This window comes from Oncorhynchus gorbuscha, linkage group LG18 (genome assembly GCF_021184085.1).
Source record: "Oncorhynchus gorbuscha isolate QuinsamMale2020 ecotype Even-year linkage group LG18, OgorEven_v1.0, whole genome shotgun sequence".
NCBI lineage: Eukaryota > Metazoa > Chordata > Actinopteri > Salmoniformes > Salmonidae > Oncorhynchus > Oncorhynchus gorbuscha.
The window spans coordinates 52,592,125-52,598,124 of record NC_060190.1 but is presented as its reverse complement, the minus strand read 5'-3'; positions in this window follow the sequence as shown (position 1 = coordinate 52,598,124).

Sequence of the window (6,000 nt, the reverse complement as noted above, 5' to 3'; positions counted from 1 at the left end):
AAACAGGCTACCGAAATATGGTTCCCAATCAGAGACAATGACTAACACCTGCCTCTGATTGAGAACCATATCAGGCCAAACACAGAAACAGACAAACTAGACACACAACATAGAATGCCCACTCAGATCACACCCTGACCAAACAAAACATAGAAACATACAAAGCAAACTATGGTCAGGGTGTGACACTTCTGTTTGAGTTTTTACTCTTTATCAAATAAAATTGTATTAATCACATGCACAGAATACAACTGGTGTAGCTAGCCTTCACAGTGAAATTGTTGCTTTCGAACATTTCTCAACGATGTAGTTTTATGAAATAAAAAATATATATAATTAGTAACTAAGACAAGAGGAATAAAATAAAATACGCAAGAATAGAGCTATATAGAGGGAGTACCAGTACCAGATCAATGTGCAGAGGTGAAAGGTACTTGAGGAAGATACGGTGCAGTTGGAAAGTATTCAGACCGCTTCTCTTTTTCCACAGTTTGTTACCTTACAGCCTTATTCTAAAATGGATTGAATTATTTGTTTCCCTCATCGTCTGCTAAATGACTTAAATGTAAATGTAAATGTATATCAATCTACTGTGGCAAAGAAGGGGGTCGAGTGATAAATGCCAGATATGTGAGAGCAGAACTAATAAACGGGCTCTGCCCGATCACTAGCTCGTTTCCAGAAATCTTGCTTGTTTGTAGGTGACCAAATACTTATTTTCCACCATAATTTGCAAATAAATTCATTAAAAATCCTACAATGTGATATTCTGGATTTTTTTCTCTAATTTTGTCTCATAGTTGAAGTGTACCTATGATGAAAATTACAGGCCTCTCTCATCTTTTTAAGTGGGAGAACTTGCACAATTGGTGGCTGACTAAATACTTTTTTGCCCCACTTGTAACTCTCATTCTGGGGTGATTTTGGTGACAGTTTCCCACTTCATTTGTGACAAACACTCCTAACCTTGAAGAGGTTTTCCACACTACACACAATACCCCATAATGACAAAGCAAAAAAAACAGAAATACCTTATTAACGTAAGTATCCAGACCCTTTGCTATGAAACTCAAATTGAGCTCAGGTGCATCCTGTTTCCATTGATCATTCTTGAGATGTTTCTACAACTTGATTGGAGTATACCTATGGTAAACTCAATTGATTGGACATGATTTGGAAAGGCACACACCTGTCTATAAAAGGTTGCACAGTTGACAGTGCATGTCAGAGCAAAAACCAAGCCATGAGGTCGAAGAAATTGTCCATTGAGCTCTGAAACAGGACTGTGTCGAGGCACAGATTGGGGGAAGGGTACCAAAACATTTCTGGAGCATTGAAGGTCCCAAAAACCACAATGCCTTACATCATTCTTAAATGGAAGAAGTTTGGAACCACCAATACTCTTCCTAGAGTTGGCAAACTGAGCATTCAGGGGAGAAGGGCCTTGGTCATGGAGGTGACCAACAACCCGATGGTCACTCTGACAGAGCTCCAGAATTTCTCTGTGGAGATGAGAACCTTCCATAAGGACAACGACCCTAAGCACACAGCCAAGACAATGTAGGACTGGCTTCGTGACAAGTCTCTGAATGTCCTTGAATGGCCCAGCCAGAGCCCGGATTTGAACCAGATCGAACATCTCTGGAGAGACCTGAAAATAACTGTGCAACGACACTCCCCATCCAATCTGACAGAGCTTGAGAGGATCTGCAGAGAAGAATGGTAGCAGAGTGAACGGTCTATGGCCTTGGTGGCTGGAGTCTTTGGCAATTTTTCGGGCCTTCGTCTGATACCGCCTGGTATAGTCCTTGATGGCAGGGAGTTCGGCACCAGTAATATGCTGGGCTGTCCGCATCACCCGTTATAGCGCTTTGTGGTCAAGGCCAGTTCAATTGCCATACCAATCAGTGATGCAACCAGTCAAGATGCTCTCAATGGTGCAGCTGTAGAACCTTTTGAGGATCTGAAGGTCCATGCCAAGTCTTTTCAGCCTCCTAAGGGGAAAAGGTGCTTCTGTACCCTCTTTACGACTGTGCAGGTGTGTGTGGACCATGTTAAGTCCTGATTTGGACGCCAACGTACTTAAAGCGCTCGACCTGCTCCACAACAGCCCTGTCGATGTGGATGGGGGCGTGCTCTCACCTCTTTCTCCTATAGTCCACAATCAGATCCTTGGTCTTACTGACGTTGAAAGAGAAGTTTCTGTCATGGCACCACTTTGCTAAGTCTCTGTCCTCCTCCCTGTAGACTGACTCATCAGTGTCGGTGATCAAGCCACTGTTGTGTCATCAGCAAACCTAAAGATGGTGTTGGAGTCGTCCCTGGCCGTGCAGTCATGAGTGAACAGGGAGTACAGGAGGGGACTGAGCACGTACCCTGAGGGGCCCCCTTGTATGTGTATGTGCCAAATAAAATGTGATTTGTTGAGGGTCAGCGAGGTGGAGGTGGTGTTGCCTACCCTCACCACCTGGGGCCGACCTGTCAGGAAGTCCAGGATTTGTATTTGTATTTATTATGGATCCCCATTAGCTGCTGCAAAGGCAGCAGGTACTCTTCCTGGGGCCCAGCATAATGAAGGTAAAATCCATGTGTACATGTGTGTATAGTGAGTGTGTTATCATATGTGTGTATGCGTGTGTCTGTGCCTGTGTGTTTGTCTCTAAACAGTCCCCGCTGTTCCATAAAGTGTATTTTTTAATTTTTTATGATTTTAATGTCTGCATGAGTTACTTGATATGGAATAGAGTTCCATGTGGTCATGGCTCTATGTAGTACTGTGCACCTCCCATAGTCTGTTCTGGACTTGGGGACTGTGAAGAGACCTCTGGTGGCATGTCTTGTTGGGTATGCGTGTCTGAGCAGTGTGGTAGTAATTTAAACAGAGAGCTCTTGTATTCAAGTGTTGATGTAGTATTGATGTAGTCAATCTCTCTTCTACTTTTAGCTAGGAGAGATTGACATGCATATTGTCCATGTACATTTAAGGGCCAGCAGTGCTGATCCATTCTGGGCCAATTGTTATTTTCCAAAGTCCCTCTTTGTGGCACTTACCACATGACTGGACAGTATTCCAGGTGGGACAAAACTGGGGCCTGTAGGAATTGCCTTGTTGATACCGTTGTTAAGAAGGCAGAGCAGCGCTTTATTATGGACAGACCTCTACCCATCTTAGCTACTGTTGCATCAATATGTTTTGACCATGACAATTTACAATCCAGGGTTACTCCAACTTGTTCAATTTCCACATTATTCATTACAAGATTTAGTTGAGGTTTAGGGTTTAGTGGAATTTGTCCCAAATACAATGCTTTTAGTTTTTTAAATATTTAGGACTAATTTATTTATTGCCACCCATTCTGAAACTGACTGCAGTTCTTTGTTACGTGTTGCAGATATTTCACTTGCTGTGGTAGCTGTTGAGTCATCAGCATACATAGATACACAGGCTTTACTCAGACCCAATGGCAGGTCATTAGTAAAGATTGAAAAAAGTAAGTGGCCTAGACAGCTGCCCTAGACTCTATTTGGATTATGTTGGAGAGGCTCCCATTAACACCCTCCGGATCCAGTTGCAGAGGGAGGGGTTCAGTCCCAGCGTCCCTACCTTGGTGGTGAGCTTGGAGGGGACTATGGTGTTGAACGCTGAGCTGTAGTCTATGAACAGCATTTCCACATTGTTATTTCCCCTCTAGTATAGTTGGAACAGGGAAATATGAAGTGCAATTGAAATTGCATCATCTGTGGTTCTGTTGCAGTGGTATGCAAATTGGAGTGGGTCTTGGGTGAGGGTTTCAGCATAAAATATCCTTTATATTTTTTTTGACACAACTTTATTTATTTTACTATGTCAATAGTTTGAAGAGTTGCAAAGTTAATTGAAAGTAATGTCATTGTTGATTAGATGCTTTTTTTCATTAATTAGGCTAATTTATCTTGAACCATAAGGTCTATCTACTAGAAATTCATGGAAAATATGGAGACAGATGTAAAAAATGAATACTATATATGAATAATTCTGAAAAATAAGTTATTCAAGTATAAACTACTAAAGTTACAATAGAGTGCCATAGATTTTCTGTTAATTACCAAAATGACTGAAGATTTCGGTAACTTTGGTAAACTAACAGTAGCAGAAGAATTGCATACCAGAGTGAAATCTCACCAAAAGCCAATTAATAAATACTTCATTGATTCCTCGATTATTCAAGTTTAAATCAACTTTGGCAATGTATTAAATATAATACCTACAGAATAAATACAGTTGAGTGTAAAAGGGGCAGGGCTGTAAACCAAGGTAGATCAGTGTCCTGTCCAGTCTACTCTGATCAAAGCAGTGGTGGGGCTGTGGAGTGGCTCCTGGCAGGGGAGAGCAGTGCCAAGGTTATCAGAGACATGTCTGAGAGGAGACAGATTGAAAGAGAGGGAAGAAGAAAAAGGAAGGGACATGGTGGAAACATCATTATGATGCATGAGGGAGATGTATGATATGGTAAAGCCTGTTTAGGGGTCACCTTAATAAAAAGTACTGTGAAGGAATTTTAATGTTTGTGCTTTTCTGATAACTAATTTCTACGTTCTATTCATGTGCTGTTCTAATGGGCAATTTATATGTTCATGCAAGTGACTAATTTAACGAATCCTCACTTATCAGGATCTGCAATTTGGCATGAAAGAAAGATATCTCAGTTTCAAGGTCTCAGCTTAGATAGAAGAAGCCTCGTGAGGTGTTGGTCTGTCACATGTTATGAAACAGTATTGGTCGGTCACATTCATGAAAAAATTATTTATTAATTATGCTAAATCATGCAAATATAAGTTGCCTAGTAAAATAAAAAAAATAGGAGAGCCTGTCTGTCTGACAGGCATTATAGTAGAACCCACTTGAGCTCTTCTTAAACATATCATTGACAATTTATAGTGCTATATGATTTTCAAAGTAGTGTCGTGGAAATTCTTACACAGGGACACTTGAAGTCAATCCAGGCCGCTGGAGAGGTTCCAACCAACTCAATGCACATGTCAATCAGGAGCTCTGCTTGGGCAGTCCCAGCAGATGTCAATTTAAGACGATTCCTATTTTTTTATTAGGCAAGTCAGTTAAGAACAAATTCTTATTTTCAATGACGACCTAGGAACAGTGGGTTAACTGCCTGTTCAGGGGTAGAACGACAGATTTGTACCTTGTCAGCTCGGAGATTTGAACTGGCAACCTTCCGGTTACTAGTCCAACGCTCTAACAACTATGCTACCCTGCCACCCCATAAAGAGTCAATGGAGAGTCAATGGAAACAACGTATTGACAATTTATAGTGCTATATGATTTTCAAAGTAGTGTCCAACAATAGCCATGTTGTCTTGTACTGTGCACCTTATAGAAACAGTGCTCTGTATTGTCTTATATAAAGACAAATGTAAAAGATCTGTTGTTTACACCGAATGAAAATATAAAAACATGTAAAGTGTTGGTGCCATATTTCATGAGCTGAAATAAAAGATCCCCGGAATGTTCCATAAGCACAAAAAACATATTGTTCAAAAAATGTGCACAAAATTGTTTACATCCCTGTTAGGGAGCATTTCTCCTTTGCCAAGATAATCCATCCACCTGACAGGTGTGGAATATCAAGAACCTGATTAAACAGCATGGTCATTACACAGGTGGACCTTGTGCTGGTGACAATAAAAGGCCACTCTAAAATGTGCAGTTTTGTCACACTTTTGTCACATTACACAATGCCACAGAAGGGAGCGTGCAATTGGCAAGCTGACTGAAGGAATGCCCATCAGACCTGTTGCCAGATAATTGAATGTTAACAGCCTGATCAACTTCACACAAAGATGTGTCGTGCTGCATGAGGCAAATGGTCACACCAGATAGTAAATGGTTTTCTGACCCACGTCCTTACCTTTTTGTTTAAGGTCTGTCACCAACAGATGCATATCTGTATTCCCAGTCATGTGAAATCCATAGATTAGGGCTTCATTTATTTCAATTGACTG